Below are 16,497 nucleotides of genomic sequence, written 5' to 3'. Positions count from 1 at the left end.
AGAGGTAGTGGAAGAGTCCCCTGAGACAACATTGCCCGAGCGGCACCGGACTCCTGAGACCGAGGCTGCGCGTCCTAGGGCCCCAGGAGTGATTGCCTGCCCCAGGGCCACTGCCTCCTTGCCTGAGGCCCAGCTCAAGCACGACCACCCTGCCGTGGGCAAGCTGCCTCTTCTGCAGAGGCTCTCTGTGTCTGTGTGTCTGTGCCGGTGGGGGTCTGTCTAGGTCGGTGTCTTGGATCCTCTCAGTGGCTCTGTCTCTCCGCTCCCTCGCGCAGGAGCTCTCCTGCGTCCCCACGGGGGGGACGAGCGTGGGCGGGGTCTCAGTCTCGGTGGGGGGCGTGGGGGTAACGGTGCCCCGCCCCCCGCCCCGACGCGAACCGAGGGAGGGCGGCGGGGTTCCGCCGATGCCCTCTGGTCGCCAGGGTGGCTCGGGGTGGTTTGGGGCCCCTCGGGGCCGGCCCGGAGCAGCGGCGGCCAGGCCCCGGGCTGGGAGGCTCCTCGGGCCGGAGGGGGCTCAGAGGAGCGCGGGCCGGGGGGCCCTGACGCCGCGACGCCTCCCGCCGCAGGGCCCGGAGCAGCCCGATCTCCTGCGACCTCGGGAGCGAGCCGAGCGGGGCGCGAGCCTGGAGACTCCCGGGATGGGGCGGGAGAGCGCCTAGACTGGCGCCCCGCCCCCCGCCCGCGGGGTGCCAGAGGCCTCTCAGGCCCTGGGCGGGCGGCAGGGCAGCGCACCGCAGGGTTTGGCTGGCCAGGCGGCGGCGGCGGCGGCGGCGGCGGCGGCGGCGGCGGCGGCAGGTGGAGCGCGGCGGGCCGGCGGCAGCGGGCGGGGCGGGGGGGGGGGGGGCGGGGCGCCGGCGGCTTGTGAGCCTCACAGGGCTCTGGGGGCGCGCGTCACAGAGCTCTGGGGGCGCGCGTCACAGGGCTCTGGGCGCGCGCCTGACAGGGGCCTGGGGGCCCGCGTCACAGGGGCCGGGGCGGCCCGGCGCGCCTTCTTAGGGGCGCCCGGCGGCGGCCCCGACGTCTACGGCCATACCACCCTGAACGCGCCCGATCTCGTCTGATCTCGGAAGCTAAGCAGGGTCGGGCCTGGTTAGTACTTGGATGGGAGACCGCCTGGGAATACCGGGTGCTGTAGGCTTTTTGCCTCCCGCCGTCTCCCTCTCCTTTTGCCACCGCCCCCAGCGCGGCTCCCTCGGCACACCGGCCGCCCCTCCGGCCTCCGCGCCCGCCCCCACCCCCACCGCTGCCCAGCTGCTGCCCGTGTGCGCGACAGCCGCCCAGGCGCGGGCAGGCTGTCGAAGCCCAGCCCTTCAACCTCGCGGCCCCCCCCACCGGGACCCCGGGCCCACTGGGGCCCGGCGTGACCCCGACTCCGCGCTCGTGGGCTCCCTGTGTCCTCGGCCTCTTCCCAGCCGCTAGGGGCCCGACAGACCCGAGCAGTTCACTCGGCCGCCCCAACCAGTTGGTAGCGTCATCGCGGTCGCGTCGGAGAGAATGGATTCCGTTCCCCCGTAGGGGGAGGGGGGGGCCAACGGATCAGAAAGCTACAAGCAGCAAATACTTCTTCCGGAGCTGAGGCACCACAGGAACCTGGTGAAGGTTTTCAGAAGACCGTCTGCAAAAGGACAGGGGAAAATGGGTTAGGGGAGCATTTCAGGCAGTTCATCCAAAACGCCACGGCTTCTGGATTTTCTGATGTTTGTGGTGTGTCTCAATCAAGTTAGTGCGTTGTTCTCACTTGTGATCTCACTCAAAATAAACGTTCGTTTCCGCCCCTGTGTCTCGACGTGTCACTTTTCATTTATTTATCTTTGTTTGTTTGTTTTTCTCAAAGAAGTCCCCTTCCCCAGTTTGATAACTTTCCGGCCCCACGTGACCGGCATCCTTTTTCTTTTTCTTCCTGGCCCTGCCTTTACTTGAAATATTGACGTTTGGCTCCTGGTGGATATCTCGCAGTCACTTTGGTTTCTAAAACATCGAAGGAAAATACCGTGAATCTGGCTGGCTGAGATGTTCCGTGTCCCCTCGCTCAGGCGCCTCGCTCTCTTCCCCCTGGTCCTGGCCCTGTCTGTCAGAGGTAGTGGAAGAGTCCCCTGAGACAACATTGCCCGAGCGGCACCGGACTCCTGAGACCGAGGCTGCGCGTCCTAGGGCCCCAGGAGTGATTGCCTGCCCCAGGGCCACTGCCTCCTTGCCTGAGGCCCAGCTCAAGCACGACCACCCTGCCGTGGGCAAGCTGCCTCTTCTGCAGAGGCTCTCTGTGTCTGTGTGTCTGTGCCGGTGGGGGTCTGTCTAGGTCGGTGTCTTGGATCCTCTCAGTGGCTCTGTCTCTCCGCTCCCTCGCGCAGGAGCTCTCCTGCGTCCCCACGGGGGGGACGAGCGTGGGCGGGGTCTCAGTCTCGGTGGGGGGCGTGGGGGTAACGGTGCCCCGCCCCCCGCCCCGACGCGAACCGAGGGAGGGCGGCGGGGTTCCGCCGATGCCCTCTGGTCGCCAGGGTGGCTCGGGGTGGTTTGGGGCCCCTCGGGGCCGGCCCGGAGCAGCGGCGGCCAGGCCCCGGGCTGGGAGGCTCCTCGGGCCGGAGGGGGCTCAGAGGAGCGCGGGCCGGGGGGCCCTGACGCCGCGACGCCTCCCGCCGCAGGGCCCGGAGCAGCCCGATCTCCTGCGACCTCGGGAGCGAGCCGAGCGGGCGCGAGCCTGGAGACTCCCGGGATGGGGCGGGAGAGCGCCTAGACTGGCGCCCCGCCCCCCGCCCGCGGGGTGCCAGAGGCCTCTCAGGCCCTGGGCGGGCGGCAGGGCAGCGCACCGCAGGGTTTGGCTGGCCAGGCGGCGGCGGCGGCGGCGGCGGCGGCAGGTGGAGCGCGGCGGGCCGGCGGCAGCGGGCGGGGCGGGGGGGGGCGGGGCGCCGGCGGCTTGTGAGCCTCACAGGGCTCTGGGGGCGCGCGTCACAGAGCTCTGGGGGCGCGCGTCACAGGGCTCTGGGCGCGCGCCTGACAGGGGCCTGGGGGCCCGCGTCACAGGGGCCGGGGCGGCCCGGCGCGCCTTCTTAGGGGCGCCCGGCGGCGGCCCCGACGTCTACGGCCATACCACCCTGAACGCGCCCGATCTCGTCTGATCTCGGAAGCTAAGCAGGGTCGGGCCTGGTTAGTACTTGGATGGGAGACCGCCTGGGAATACCGGGTGCTGTAGGCTTTTTGCCTCCCGCCGTCTCCCTCTCCTTTTGCCACCGCCCCCAGCGCGGCTCCCTCGGCACACCGGCCGCCCCTCCGGCCTCCGCGCCCGCCCCCACCCCCACCGCTGCCCAGCTGCTGCCCGTGTGCGCGACAGCCGCCCAGGCGCGGGCAGGCTGTCGAAGCCCAGCCCTTCAACCTCGCGGCCCCCCCCACCGGGACCCCGGGCCCACTGGGGCCCGGCGTGACCCCGACTCCGCGCTCGTGGGCTCCCTGTGTCCTCGGCCTCTTCCCAGCCGCTAGGGGCCCGACAGACCCGAGCAGTTCACTCGGCCGCCCCAACCAGTTGGTAGCGTCATCGCGGTCGCGTTGGAGAGAATGGATTCCGTTCCCCCGTAGGGGGAGGGGGGGGCCAACGGATCAGAAAGCTACAAGCAGCAAATACTTCTTCCGGAGCTGAGGCACCACAGGAACCTGGTGAAGGTTTTCAGAAGACCGTCTGCAAAAGGACAGGGGAAAATGGGTTAGGGGAGCATTTCAGGCAGTTCATCCAAAACGCCACGGCTTCTGGATTTTCTGATGTTTGTGGTGTGTCTCAATCAAGTTAGTGCGTTGTTCTCACTTGTGATCTCACTCAAAATAAACGTTCGTTTCCGCCCCTGTGTCTCGACGTGTCACTTTTCATTTATTTATCTTTGTTTGTTTGTTTTTCTCAAAGAAGTCCCCTTCCCCAGTTTGATAACTTTCCGGCCCCACGTGACCGGCATCCTTTTTCTTTTTCTTCCTGGCCCTGCCTTTACTTGAAATATTGACGTTTGGCTCCTGGTGGATATCTCGCAGTCACTTTGGTTTCTAAAACATCGAAGGAAAATACCGTGAATCTGGCTGGCTGAGATGTTCCGTGTCCCCTCGCTCAGGCGCCTCGCTCTCTTCCCCCTGGTCCTGGCCCTGTCTGTCAGAGGTAGTGGAAGAGTCCCCTGAGACAACATTGCCCGAGCGGCACCGGACTCCTGAGACCGAGGCTGCGCGTCCTAGGGCCCCAGGAGTGATTGCCTGCCCCAGGGCCACTGCCTCCTTGCCTGAGGCCCAGCTCAAGCACGACCACCCTGCCGTGGGCAAGCTGCCTCTTCTGCAGAGGCTCTCTGTGTCTGTGTGTCTGTGCCGGTGGGGGTCTGTCTAGGTCGGTGTCTTGGATCCTCTCAGTGGCTCTGTCTCTCCGCTCCCTCGCACAGGAGCTCTCCTGCGTCCCCACGGGGGGGACGAGCGTGGGCGGGGTCTCAGTCTCGGTGGGGGGCGTGGGGGTAACGGTGCCCCGCCCCCCGCCCCGACGCGAACCGAGGGAGGGCGGCGGGGTTCCGCCGATGCCCTCTGGTCGCCAGGGTGGCTCGGGGTGGTTTGGGGCCCCTCGGGGCCGGCCCGGAGCAGCGGCGGCCAGGCCCCGGGCTGGGAGGCTCCTCGGGCCGGAGGGGGCTCAGAGGAGCGCGGGCCGGGGGGCCCTGACGCCGCGACGCCTCCCGCCGCACGGCCCGGAGCAGCCCGATCTCCTGCGACCTCGGGAGCGAGCCGAGCGGGCGCGAGCCTGGAGACTCCCGGGATGGGGCGGGAGAGCGCCTAGACTGGCGCCCCGCCCCCCGCCCGCGGGGTGCCAGAGGCCTCTCAGGCCCTGGGCGGGCGGCAGGGCAGCGCACCGCAGGGTTTGGCTGGCCAGGCGGCGGCGGCGGCGGCGGCGGCGGCAGGTGGAGCGCGGCGGGCCGGCGGCAGCGGGCGGGGCGGGGGGGGGCGGGGCGCCGGCGGCTTGTGAGCCTCACAGGGCTCTGGGGGCGCGCGTCACAGAGCTCTGGGGGCGCGCGTCACAGGGCTCTGGGCGCGCGCCTGACAGGGGCCTGGGGGCCCGCGTCACAGGGGCCGGGGCGGCCCGGCGCGCCTTCTTAGGGGCGCCCGGCGGCGGCCCCGACGTCTACGGCCATACCACCCTGAACGCGCCCGATCTCGTCTGATCTCGGAAGCTAAGCAGGGTCGGGCCTGGTTAGTACTTGGATGGGAGACCGCCTGGGAATACCGGGTGCTGTAGGCTTTTTGCCTCCCGCCGTCTCCCTCTCCTTTTGCCACCGCCCCCAGCGCGGCTCCCTCGGCACACCGGCCGCCCCTCCGGCCTCCGCGCCCGCCCCCACCCCCACCGCTGCCCAGCTGCTGCCCGTGTGCGCGACAGCCGCCCAGGCGCGGGCAGGCTGTCGAAGCCCAGCCCTTCAACCTCGCGGCCCCCCCCACCGGGACCCCGGGCCCACTGGGGCCCGGCGTGACCCCGACTCCGCGCTCGTGGGCTCCCTGTGTCCTCGGCCTCTTCCCAGCCGCTAGGGGCCCGACAGACCCGAGCAGTTCACTCGGCCGCCCCAACCAGTTGGTAGCGTCATCGCGGTCGCGTCGGAGAGAATGGATTCCGTTCCCCCGTAGGGGGAGGGGGGGGCCAACGGATCAGAAAGCTACAAGCAGCAAATACTTCTTCCGGAGCTGAGGCACCACAGGAACCTGGTGAAGGTTTTCAGAAGACCGTCTGCAAAAGGACAGGGGAAAATGGGTTAGGGGAGCATTTCAGGCAGTTCATCCAAAACGCCACGGCTTCTGGATTTTCTGATGTTTGTGGTGTGTCTCAATCAAGTTAGTGCGTTGTTCTCACTTGTGATCTCACTCAAAATAAACGTTCGTTTCCGCCCCTGTGTCTCGACGTGTCACTTTTCATTTATTTATCTTTGTTTGTTTGTTTTTCTCAAAGAAGTCCCCTTCCCCAGTTTGATAACTTTCCGGCCCCACGTGACCGGCATCCTTTTTCTTTTTCTTCCTGGCCCTGCCTTTACTTGAAATATTGACGTTTGGCTCCTGGTGGATATCTCGCAGTCACTTTGGTTTCTAAAACATCGAAGGAAAATACCGTGAATCTGGCTGGCTGAGATGTTCCGTGTCCCCTCGCTCAGGCGCCTCGCTCTCTTCCCCCTGGTCCTGGCCCTGTCTGTCAGAGGTAGTGGAAGAGTCCCCTGAGACAACATTGCCCGAGCGGCACCGGACTCCTGAGACCGAGGCTGCGCGTCCTAGGGCCCCAGGAGTGATTGCCTGCCCCAGGGCCACTGCCTCCTTGCCTGAGGCCCAGCTCAAGCACGACCACCCTGCCGTGGGCAAGCTGCCTCTTCTGCAGAGGCTCTCTGTGTCTGTGTGTCTGTGCCGGTGGGGGTCTGTCTAGGTCGGTGTCTTGGATCCTCTCAGTGGCTCTGTCTCTCCGCTCCCTCGCACAGGAGCTCTCCTGCGTCCCCACGGGGGGGACGAGCGTGGGCGGGGTCTCAGTCTCGGTGGGGGGCGTGGGGGTAACGGTGCCCCGCCCCCCGCCCCGACGCGAACCGAGGGAGGGCGGCGGGGTTCCGCCGATGCCCTCTGGTCGCCAGGGTGGCTCGGGGTGGTTTGGGGCCCCTCGGGGCCGGCCCGGAGCAGCGGCGGCCAGGCCCCGGGCTGGGAGGCTCCTCGGGCCGGAGGGGGCTCAGAGGAGCGCGGGCCGGGGGGCCCTGACGCCGCGACGCCTCCCGCCGCAGGGCCCGGAGCAGCCCGATCTCCTGCGACCTCGGGAGCGAGCCGAGCGGGCGCGAGCCTGGAGACTCCCGGGATGGGGCGGGAGAGCGCCTAGACTGGCGCCCCGCCCCCCGCCCGCGGGGTGCCAGAGGCCTCTCAGGCCCTGGGCGGGCGGCAGGGCAGCGCACCGCAGGGTTTGGCTGGCCAGGCGGCGGCGGCGGGCGGCGGCGGCGGCGGCGGCGGCGGCGGCGGCAGGTGGAGCGCGGCGGGCCGGCGGCAGCGGGCGGGGCGGGGGGGGGGCGGGGCGCCGGCGGCTTGTGAGCCTCACAGGGCTCTGGGGGCGCGCGTCACAGAGCTCTGGGGGCGCGCGTCACAGGGCTCTGGGCGCGCGCCTGACAGGGGCCTGGGGGCCCGCGTCACAGGGGCCGGGGCGGCCCGGCGCGCCTTCTTAGGGGCGCCCGGCGGCGGCCCCGACGTCTACGGCCATACCACCCTGAACGCGCCCGATCTCGTCTGATCTCGGAAGCTAAGCAGGGTCGGGCCTGGTTAGTACTTGGATGGGAGACCGCCTGGGAATACCGGGTGCTGTAGGCTTTTTGCCTCCCGCCGTCTCCCTCTCCTTTTGCCACCGCCCCCAGCGCGGCTCCCTCGGCACACCGGCCGCCCCTCCGGCCTCCGCGCCCGCCCCCACCCCCACCGCTGCCCAGCTGCTGCCCGTGTGCGCGACAGCCGCCCAGGCGCGGGCAGGCTGTCGAAGCCCAGCCCTTCAACCTCGCGGCCCCCCCCACCGGGACCCCGGGCCCACTGGGGCCCGGCGTGACCCCGACTCCGCGCTCGTGGGCTCCCTGTGTCCTCGGCCTCTTCCCAGCCGCTAGGGGCCCGACAGACCCGAGCAGTTCACTCGGCCGCCCCAACCAGTTGGTAGCGTCATCGCGGTCGCGTCGGAGAGAATGGATTCCGTTCCCCCGTAGGGGGAGGGGGGGGCCAACGGATCAGAAAGCTACAAGCAGCAAATACTTCTTCCGGAGCTGAGGCACCACAGGAACCTGGTGAAGGTTTTCAGAAGACCGTCTGCAAAAGGACAGGGGAAAATGGGTTAGGGGAGCATTTCAGGCAGTTCATCCAAAACGCCACGGCTTCTGGATTTTCTGATGTTTGTGGTGTGTCTCAATCAAGTTAGTGCGTTGTTCTCACTTGTGATCTCACTCAAAATAAACGTTCGTTTCCGCCCCTGTGTCTCGACGTGTCACTTTTCATTTATTTATCTTTGTTTGTTTGTTTTTCTCAAAGAAGTCCCCTTCCCCAGTTTGATAACTTTCCGGCCCCACGTGACCGGCATCCTTTTTCTTTTTCTTCCTGGCCCTGCCTTTACTTGAAATATTGACGTTTGGCTCCTGGTGGATATCTCGCAGTCACTTTGGTTTCTAAAACATCGAAGGAAAATACCGTGAATCTGGCTGGCTGAGATGTTCCGTGTCCCCTCGCTCAGGCGCCTCGCTCTCTTCCCCCTGGTCCTGGCCCTGTCTGTCAGAGGTAGTGGAAGAGTCCCCTGAGACAACATTGCCCGAGCGGCACCGGACTCCTGAGACCGAGGCTGCGCGTCCTAGGGCCCCAGGAGTGATTGCCTGCCCCAGGGCCACTGCCTCCTTGCCTGAGGCCCAGCTCAAGCACGACCACCCTGCCGTGGGCAAGCTGCCTCTTCTGCAGAGGCTCTCTGTGTCTGTGTGTCTGTGCCGGTGGGGGTCTGTCTAGGTCGGTGTCTTGGATCCTCTCAGTGGCTCTGTCTCTCCGCTCCCTCGCACAGGAGCTCTCCTGCGTCCCCACGGGGGGGACGAGCGTGGGCGGGGTCTCAGTCTCGGTGGGGGGCGTGGGGGTAACGGTGCCCCGCCCCCCGCCCCGACGCGAACCGAGGGAGGGCGGCGGGGTTCCGCCGATGCCCTCTGGTCGCCAGGGTGGCTCGGGGTGGTTTGGGGCCCCTCGGGGCCGGCCCGGAGCAGCGGCGGCCAGGCCCCGGGCTGGGAGGCTCCTCGGGCCGGAGGGGGCTCAGAGGAGCGCGGGCCGGGGGGCCCTGACGCCGCGACGCCTCCCGCCGCACGGCCCGGAGCAGCCCGATCTCCTGCGACCTCGGGAGCGAGCCGAGCGGGCGCGAGCCTGGAGACTCCCGGGATGGGGCGGGAGAGCGCCTAGACTGGCGCCCCGCCCCCCGCCCGCGGGGTGCCAGAGGCCTCTCAGGCCCTGGGCGGGCGGCAGGGCAGCGCACCGCAGGGTTTGGCTGGCCAGGCGGCGGCGGCGGCGGCGGCGGCGGCGGCAGGTGGAGCGCGGCGGGCCGGCGGCAGCGGGCGGGGCGGGGGGGGGGCGGGGCGCCGGCGGCTTGTGAGCCTCACAGGGCTCTGGGGGCGCGCGTCACAGAGCTCTGGGGGCGCGCGTCACAGGGCTCTGGGCGCGCGCCTGACAGGGGCCTGGGGGCCCGCGTCACAGGGGCCGGGGCGGCCCGGCGCGCCTTCTTAGGGGCGCCCGGCGGCGGCCCCGACGTCTACGGCCATACCACCCTGAACGCGCCCGATCTCGTCTGATCTCGGAAGCTAAGCAGGGTCGGGCCTGGTTAGTACTTGGATGGGAGACCGCCTGGGAATACCGGGTGCTGTAGGCTTTTTGCCTCCCGCCGTCTCCCTCTCCTTTTGCCACCGCCCCCAGCGCGGCTCCCTCGGCACACCGGCCGCCCCTCCGGCCTCCGCGCCCGCCCCCACCCCCACCGCTGCCCAGCTGCTGCCCGTGTGCGCGACAGCCGCCCAGGCGCGGGCAGGCTGTCGAAGCCCAGCCCTTCAACCTCGCGGCCCCCCCCACCGGGACCCCGGGCCCACTGGGGCCCGGCGTGACCCCGACTCCGCGCTCGTGGGCTCCCTGTGTCCTCGGCCTCTTCCCAGCCGCTAGGGGCCCGACAGACCCGAGCAGTTCACTCGGCCGCCCCAACCAGTTGGTAGCGTCATCGCGGTCTCGTGGGAGAGAATGGATTCCGTTCCCCCGTGGGGGGGGGGGGTGGAGCCCAACGGATCAGAAAGCTACAAGCACCAAATACTTCTTCCGGAGCTGAGGCACCACAGGAACCTGGTGAAGGTTTTCAGAAGACCGTCTGCAAAAGGACAGGGGAAAATGGGTTAGGGGAGCATTTCAGGCAGTTCATCCAAAACGCCACGGCTTCTGGATTTTCTGATGTTTGTGGTGTGTCTCAATCAAGTTAGTGCGTTGTTCTCACTTGTGATCTCACTCAAAATAAACGTTCGTTTCCGCCCCTGTGTCTCGACGTGTCACTTTTCATTTATTTATCTTTGTTTGTTTGTTTTTCTCAAAGAAGTCCCCTTCCCCAGTTTGATAACTTTCCGGCCCCACGTGACCGGCATCCTTTTTCTTTTTCTTCCTGGCCCTGCCTTTACTTGAAATATTGACGTTTGGCTCCTGGTGGATATCTCGCAGTCACTTTGGTTTCTAAAACATCGAAGGAAAATACCGTGAATCTGGCTGGCTGAGATGTTCCGTGTCCCCTCGCTCAGGCGCCTCGCTCTCTTCCCCCTGGTCCTGGCCCTGTCTGTCAGAGGTAGTGGAAGAGTCCCCTGAGACAACATTGCCCGAGCGGCACCGGACTCCTGAGACCGAGGCTGCGCGTCCTAGGGCCCCAGGAGTGATTGCCTGCCCCAGGGCCACTGCCTCCTTGCCTGAGGCCCAGCTCAAGCACGACCACCCTGCCGTGGGCAAGCTGCCTCTTCTGCAGAGGCTCTCTGTGTCTGTGTGTCTGTGCCGGTGGGGGTCTGTCTAGGTCGGTGTCTTGGATCCTCTCAGTGGCTCTGTCTCTCCGCTCCCTCGCACAGGAGCTCTCCTGCGTCCCCACGGGGGAGGACGAGCGTGGGCGGGGTCTCAGTCTCGGTGGGGGGCGTGGGGGTAACGGTGCCCCGCCCCCCGCCCCGACGCGAACCGAGGGAGGGCGGCGGGGTTCCGCCGATGCCCTCTGGTCGCCAGGGTGGCTCGGGGTGGTTTGGGGCCCCTCGGGGCCGGCCCGGAGCAGCGGCGGCCAGGCCCCGGGCTGGGAGGCTCCTCGGGCCGGAGGGGGCTCAGAGGAGCGCGGGCCGGGGGGGCCCTGACGCCGCGACGCCTCCCGCCGCACGGCCCGGAGCAGCCCGATCTCCTGCGACCTCGGGAGCGAGCCGAGCGGGCGCGAGCCTGGAGACTCCCGGGATGGGGCGGGAGAGCGCCTAGACTGGCGCCCCGCCCCCCGCCCGCGGGGTGCCAGAGGCCTCTCAGGCCCTGGGCGGGCGGCAGGGCAGCGCACCGCAGGGTTTGGCTGGCCAGGCGGCGGCGGCGGCGGCGGCGGCGGCAGGTGGAGCGCGGCGGGCCGGCGGCAGCGGGCGGGGCGGGGGGGGGCGGGGCGCCGGCGGCTTGTGAGCCTCACAGGGCTCTGGGGGCGCGCGTCACAGAGCTCTGGGGGCGCGCGTCACAGGGCTCTGGGCGCGCGCCTGACAGGGGCCTGGGGGCCCGCGTCACAGGGGCCGGGGCGGCCCGGCGCGCCTTCTTAGGGGCGCCCGGCGGCGGCCCCGACGTCTACGGCCATACCACCCTGAACGCGCCCGATCTCGTCTGATCTCGGAAGCTAAGCAGGGTCGGGCCTGGTTAGTACTTGGATGGGAGACCGCCTGGGAATACCGGGTGCTGTAGGCTTTTTGCCTCCCGCCGTCTCCCTCTCCTTTTGCCACCGCCCCCAGCGCGGCTCCCTCGGCACACCGGCCGCCCCTCCGGCCTCCGCGCCCGCCCCCACCCCCACCGCTGCCCAGCTGCTGCCCGTGTGCGCGACAGCCGCCCAGGCGCGGGCAGGCTGTCGAAGCCCAGCCCTTCAACCTCGCGGCCCCCCCCACCGGGACCCCGGGCCCACTGGGGCCCGGCGTGACCCCGACTCCGCGCTCGTGGGCTCCCTGTGTCCTCGGCCTCTTCCCAGCCGCTAGGGGCCCGACAGACCCGAGCAGTTCACTCGGCCGCCCCAACCAGTTGGTAGCGTCATCGCGGTCGCGTCGGAGAGAATGGATTCCGTTCCCCCGTAGGGGGAGGGGGGGGCCAACGGATCAGAAAGCTACAAGCAGCAAATACTTCTTCCGGAGCTGAGGCACCACAGGAACCTGGTGAAGGTTTTCAGAAGACCGTCTGCAAAAGGACAGGGGAAAATGGGTTAGGGGAGCATTTCAGGCAGTTCATCCAAAACGCCACGGCTTCTGGATTTTCTGATGTTTGTGGTGTGTCTCAATCAAGTTAGTGCGTTGTTCTCACTTGTGATCTCACTCAAAATAAACGTTCGTTTCCGCCCCTGTGTCTCGACGTGTCACTTTTCATCTCGACGTGTCACTTTTCATTTATTTATCTTTGTTTGTTTTTCTCAAAGAAGTCCCCTTCCCCAGTTTGATAACTTTCCGGCCCCACGTGACCGGCATCCTTTTTCTTTTTCTTCCTGGCCCTGCCTTTACTTGAAATATTGACGTTTGGCTCCTGGTGGATATCTCGCAGTCACTTTGGTTTCTAAAACATCGAAGGAAAATACCGTGAATCTGGCTGGCTGAGATGTTCCGTGTCCCCTCGCTCAGGCGCCTCGCTCTCTTCCCCCTGGTCCCTGGCCCTGTCTGTCAGAGGTAGTGGAAGAGTCCCCTGAGACAACATTGCCCGAGCGGCACCGGACTCCTGAGACCGAGGCTGCGCGTCCTAGGGCCCCAGGAAGTGATTGCCTGCCCCAGGGCCACTGCCTCCTTGCCTGAGGCCCAGCTCAAGCACGACCACCCTGCCGTGGGCAAGCTGCCTCTTCTGCAGAGGCTCTCTGTGTCTGTGTGTCTGTGCCGGTGGGGTCTGTCTAGGTCGGTGTCTTGGATGCCTCTCAGTGGCTCTGTCTCTCCGCTCCCTCGCACAGGAGCTCTCCTGCGTCCCCACGGGGGGGACGAGCGTGGGCGGGGTCTCAGTCTCGGTGGGGGGGCCGTGGGGGTAACGGTGCCCCGCCCCCCGCCCCGACGCGAACCGAGGGAGGGCGGCGGGGTTCCGCCGATGCCCTCTGGTCGCCAGGGTGGCTCGGGGTGGTTTGGGGCCCCTCGGGGCCGGCCCGGAGCAGCGGCGGCCAGGCCCCCGGGCTGGGAGGCTCCTCGGGCCGGAGGGGGCTCAGAGGAGCGCGGGCCGGGGGGCCCTGACGGCCGCGACGCCTCCCGCCGCACGGCCCGGAGCAGCCCGATCTCCTGCGACCTCGGGAGCGAGCCGAGCGGGCGCGAGCCTGGAGACTCCCGGGATGGGGCGGGGAGAGCGCCTAGACTGGCGCCCCGCCCCCCGCCCGCGGGGTGCCAGAGGCCTCTCAGGCCCTGGGCGGGGCGGCAGGGCAGCGCACCGCAGGGTTTTGGCTGGCCAGGCGGCTGGCGGCGCGGCGGCGGCGGGCGGCGGCAGGTGGAGCGCGGCGGGCCGGCGGCAGCGGGCGGGGCGGGGGGGGGCGGGGCGCCGGCGGCTTGTGAGCCTCACAGGGCTCTGGGGGCGCGCGTCACAGAGCTCTGGGGGCGCGCGTCACAAGGGCTCTGGGCGCGCGCCTGACAGGGGCCTGGGGGGCCCGCGTCACAGGGGCCGGGGCGGCCCGGCGCGCCTTCTTAGGGGCGCCCGGCGGCGGCCCCGACGTCTACGGCCATACCACCCTGAACGCGCCCGATCTCGTCTGATCTCGGAAGCTAAGCAGGGTCGGGCCTGGTTAGTACTTGGATGGGAGAACCGCCTGGGAATACCGGGTGCTGTAGGCTTTTTGCCTCCCGCCGTCTCCCTCTCCTTTTGCCACCGCCCCCAGCGCGGCTCCCTCGGCACACCGGCCCGCCCCTCCGGCCTCGCGCCCGCCCCCACCCCCACCGCTGCCCAGCTGCTGCCCGTGTGCGCGACAGCCGCCCAGGCGCGGGCAGGCTGTCGAAGCCCAGCCCTTCAACCTCGCGGCCCCCCCCACCGGGACCCCGGGCCCACTGGGGCCCGGCGTGACCCCGACTCCGCGCTCGTGGGCTCCCTGTGTCCTCGGCCTCTTCCCAGCCGCTAGGGGCCCGACAGACCCGAGCAGTTCACTCGGCCGCCCCAACCAGTTGGTAGCGTCATCGCGGTCGCGTCGGAGAGAATGGATTCCGTTCCCCCGTAGGGGGAGGGGGGGGCCAACGGATCAGAAAGCTACAAGCAGCAAATACTTCTTCCGGAGCTGAGGCACCACAGGAACCTGGTGAAGGTTTTCAGAAGACCGTCTGCAAAAGGACAGGGGGAAAATGGGTTAGGGGAGCATTTCAGGCAGTTCATCCAAAACGCCACGGCTTCTGGATTTTCTGATGTTTGTGGTGTGTCTCAATCAAGTTAGTGCGTTGTTCTCACTTGTGATCTCACTCAAAATAAACGTTCGTTTCCGCCCCTGTGTCTCGACGTGTCACTTTTCATTTATTTATCTTTGTTTGTTTGTTTTTCTCAAAGAAGTCCCCTTCCCCAGTTTGATAACTTTCCGGCCCCACGTGACCGGCATCCTTTTTCTTTTTCTTCCTGGCCCTGCCTTTACTTGAAATATTGACGTTTGGCTCCTGGTGGATATCTCGCAGTCACTTTGGTTTCTAAAACATCGAAGGAAAATACCGTGAATCTGGCTGGCTGAGATGTTCCGTGTCCCCTCGCTCAGGCGCCTCGCTCTCTTCCCCCTGGTCCTGGCCCTGTCTGTCAGAGGTAGTGAAGAGTCCCCCTGAGACAACATTGCCCGAGCGGCACCGGACTCCTGAGACCGAGGCTGCGCGTCCCTAGGGCCCCAGGAGTGATTGCCTGCCCCAGGGCCACTGCCTCCTTGCCTGAGGCCCAGCTCAAGCAACGACCACCCTGCCGTGGGCAAGCTGCCTCTTCTGCAGAGGCTCTCTGTGTCTGTGTGTCTGTGCCGGTGGGGGTCTGTCTAGGTCGGTGTCTTGGATCCTCTCAGTGGCTCTGTCTCTCCGCTCCCTCGCGCAGGAGCTCTCCTGCGTCCCCACGGGGGGGACGAGCGTGGGCGGGGTCTCAGTCTCGGTGGGGGGCGTGGGGGTAACGGTGCCCCGCCCCCCGCCCCGACGCGAACCGAGGGAGGGCGGCGGGGTTCCGCCGATGCCCTCTGGTCGCCAGGGGTGGCTCGGGGTGGTTTGGGGCCCCTCGGGGCCGGCCCGGAGCAGCGGCGGCCAGGCCCCGGGCTGGGAGGCTCACTCGGGCCGGAGGGGGCTCAGAGGAGCGCGGGCCGGGGGGCCCTGACGCCGCGACGCCTCCCGCCGCAGGGCCCGGAGCAGCCCGATCTCCTGCGACCTCGGGAGCGAGCCGAGCGGGCGCGAGCCTGGAGACTCCCGGGATGGGGGCGGGAGAGCGCCTAGACTGGCGCCCCGCCCCCCGCCCGCGGGGGTGCCAGAGGCCTCTCAGGCCCTGGGCGGGCGGCAGGGCAGCGCACCGCAGGGTTTGGCTGGCCAGGCGGCGGCGGCGGGCGGGCGGGCGGCGGCAGGTGGAGCGCGGCGGGCCGGCGGCAGCGGGCGGGGCGGGGGGGGGGCGGGGCGCCGGCGGCTTGTGAGCCTCACAGGGCTCTGGGGGGCGCGCGTCACAGAGCTCTGGGGTGCGCGCGTCACAGGGCTCTGGGCGCGCGCCTGACAGGGGCCTGGGGGCCCGCGTCACAGGGGCCGGGGCGGCCCGGCGCGCCTTCTTAGGGGCGCCCGGCGGCGGCCCCGACGTCTACGGCCATACCACCCTGAACGCGCCCGATCTCGTCTGATCTCGGAAGCTAAGCAGGGTCGGGCCTGGTTAGTACTTGGATGGGAGACCGCCTGGGAATACCGGGTGCTGTAGGCTTTTTGCCTCCCGCCGTCTCCCTCTCCTTTTGCCACCGCCCCCAGCGCGGCTCCCTCGGCACACCGGCCGTCCCTCCGGCCTCCGCGCCCGCCCCCACCCCCACCGCTGCCCAGCTGCTGCCGTGTGCGCGACAGCCGCCCAGGCGCGGGCAGGCTGTCGAAGCCCAGCCCTTCAACCTCGCGGCCCCCCCCACCGGGACCCCGGGCCCACTGGGGCCCGGCGTGACCCCGACTCCGCGCTCGTGGGCTCCCTGTGTCCCTCGGCCTCTTCCCAGCCGCTAGGGGCCGACAGACCCGAGCAGTTCACTCGGCCGCCCCAACCAGTGTAGCGTCATCGCGGTCGCGTCGGAGAGAATGGATTCCGTTCCCCCGTAGGGGGAGGGGGGGGCCAACGGATCAGAAAGCTACAAGCAGCAAATACTTCTTCCGGAGCTGAGGCACCACAGGAACCTGGTGAAGGTTTTCAGAAGACCGTCTGCAAAAGGACAGGGGAAAATGGGTTAGGGGAGCATTTCAGGCAGTTCATCCAAAACGCCACGGCTTCTGGATTTTCTGATGTTTGTGGGTGTGTCTCAATCAAGTTAGTGCGTTGTTCTCACTTGTGATCTCACTCAAAATAAACGTTCGTTTCCGCCCCTGTGTCTCGACGTGTCACTTTTCATTTATTTATCTTTGTTTGTTTGTTTTTCTCAAAGAAGTCCCCTTCCCCAGTTTGATAACTTTCCGGCCCCACGTGACCGGCATCCTTTTTCTTTTTCTTCCTGGCCCTGCCTTTACTTGAAATATTGACGTTTGGCTCCTGGTGGATATCTCGCAGTCACTTTGGTTTCTAAAACATCGAAGGAAAATACCGTGAATCTGGCTGGCTGAGATGTTCCGTGTCCCCTCGCTCAGGGCGCCTCGCTCTCTTCCCCCTGGT

General features: G+C 67.9%; 8 non-coding genes across 8 annotated transcripts; all 8 read left to right on the top strand.

The window, feature by feature from the left end:
- Positions 1–1,019: 1,019 nt before the first annotated feature.
- Positions 1,020–1,138, top strand: LOC131403753 (5S ribosomal RNA). The gene has a single exon (XR_009219498.1). It is a non-coding gene; the product is annotated as a 5S ribosomal RNA (ribosomal RNA).
- A 1,933-nt stretch (positions 1,139–3,071) lies between these two features.
- Positions 3,072–3,190, top strand: LOC131403752 (5S ribosomal RNA). Its single transcript, XR_009219497.1, has one exon. It is a non-coding gene; the product is annotated as a 5S ribosomal RNA (ribosomal RNA).
- A 1,933-nt stretch (positions 3,191–5,123) lies between these two features.
- Positions 5,124–5,242, top strand: LOC131403776 (5S ribosomal RNA). Its single transcript, XR_009219520.1, has one exon. It is a non-coding gene; the product is annotated as a 5S ribosomal RNA (ribosomal RNA).
- Positions 5,243–7,195: 1,953 nt separating this feature from the next.
- Positions 7,196–7,314, top strand: LOC131403775 (5S ribosomal RNA). Its single transcript, XR_009219519.1, has one exon. It is a non-coding gene; the product is annotated as a 5S ribosomal RNA (ribosomal RNA).
- Positions 7,315–9,251: 1,937 nt separating this feature from the next.
- Positions 9,252–9,370, top strand: LOC131403774 (5S ribosomal RNA). Its single transcript, XR_009219518.1, has one exon. It is a non-coding gene; the product is annotated as a 5S ribosomal RNA (ribosomal RNA).
- A 1,938-nt stretch (positions 9,371–11,308) lies between these two features.
- Positions 11,309–11,427, top strand: LOC131403762 (5S ribosomal RNA). Its single transcript, XR_009219507.1, has one exon. It is a non-coding gene; the product is annotated as a 5S ribosomal RNA (ribosomal RNA).
- Positions 11,428–13,394: 1,967 nt separating this feature from the next.
- On the top strand, positions 13,395–13,514 carry LOC131403772 (5S ribosomal RNA). The gene has a single exon (XR_009219516.1). It is a non-coding gene; the product is annotated as a 5S ribosomal RNA (ribosomal RNA).
- Positions 13,515–15,460: 1,946 nt separating this feature from the next.
- On the top strand, positions 15,461–15,579 carry LOC131403751 (5S ribosomal RNA). The gene has a single exon (XR_009219496.1). It is a non-coding gene; the product is annotated as a 5S ribosomal RNA (ribosomal RNA).
- The last annotated feature ends 918 nt before the right edge of the window (positions 15,580–16,497 follow it).

The sequence above is a fragment of the Diceros bicornis genome, unplaced genomic scaffold (assembly GCF_020826845.1).
Source record: "Diceros bicornis minor isolate mBicDic1 unplaced genomic scaffold, mDicBic1.mat.cur scaffold_843_ctg1, whole genome shotgun sequence".
In the NCBI taxonomy this organism is placed as follows: domain Eukaryota; kingdom Metazoa; phylum Chordata; class Mammalia; order Perissodactyla; family Rhinocerotidae; genus Diceros; species Diceros bicornis.
This window is presented reverse-complemented; position numbering and strand designations above follow the sequence as displayed.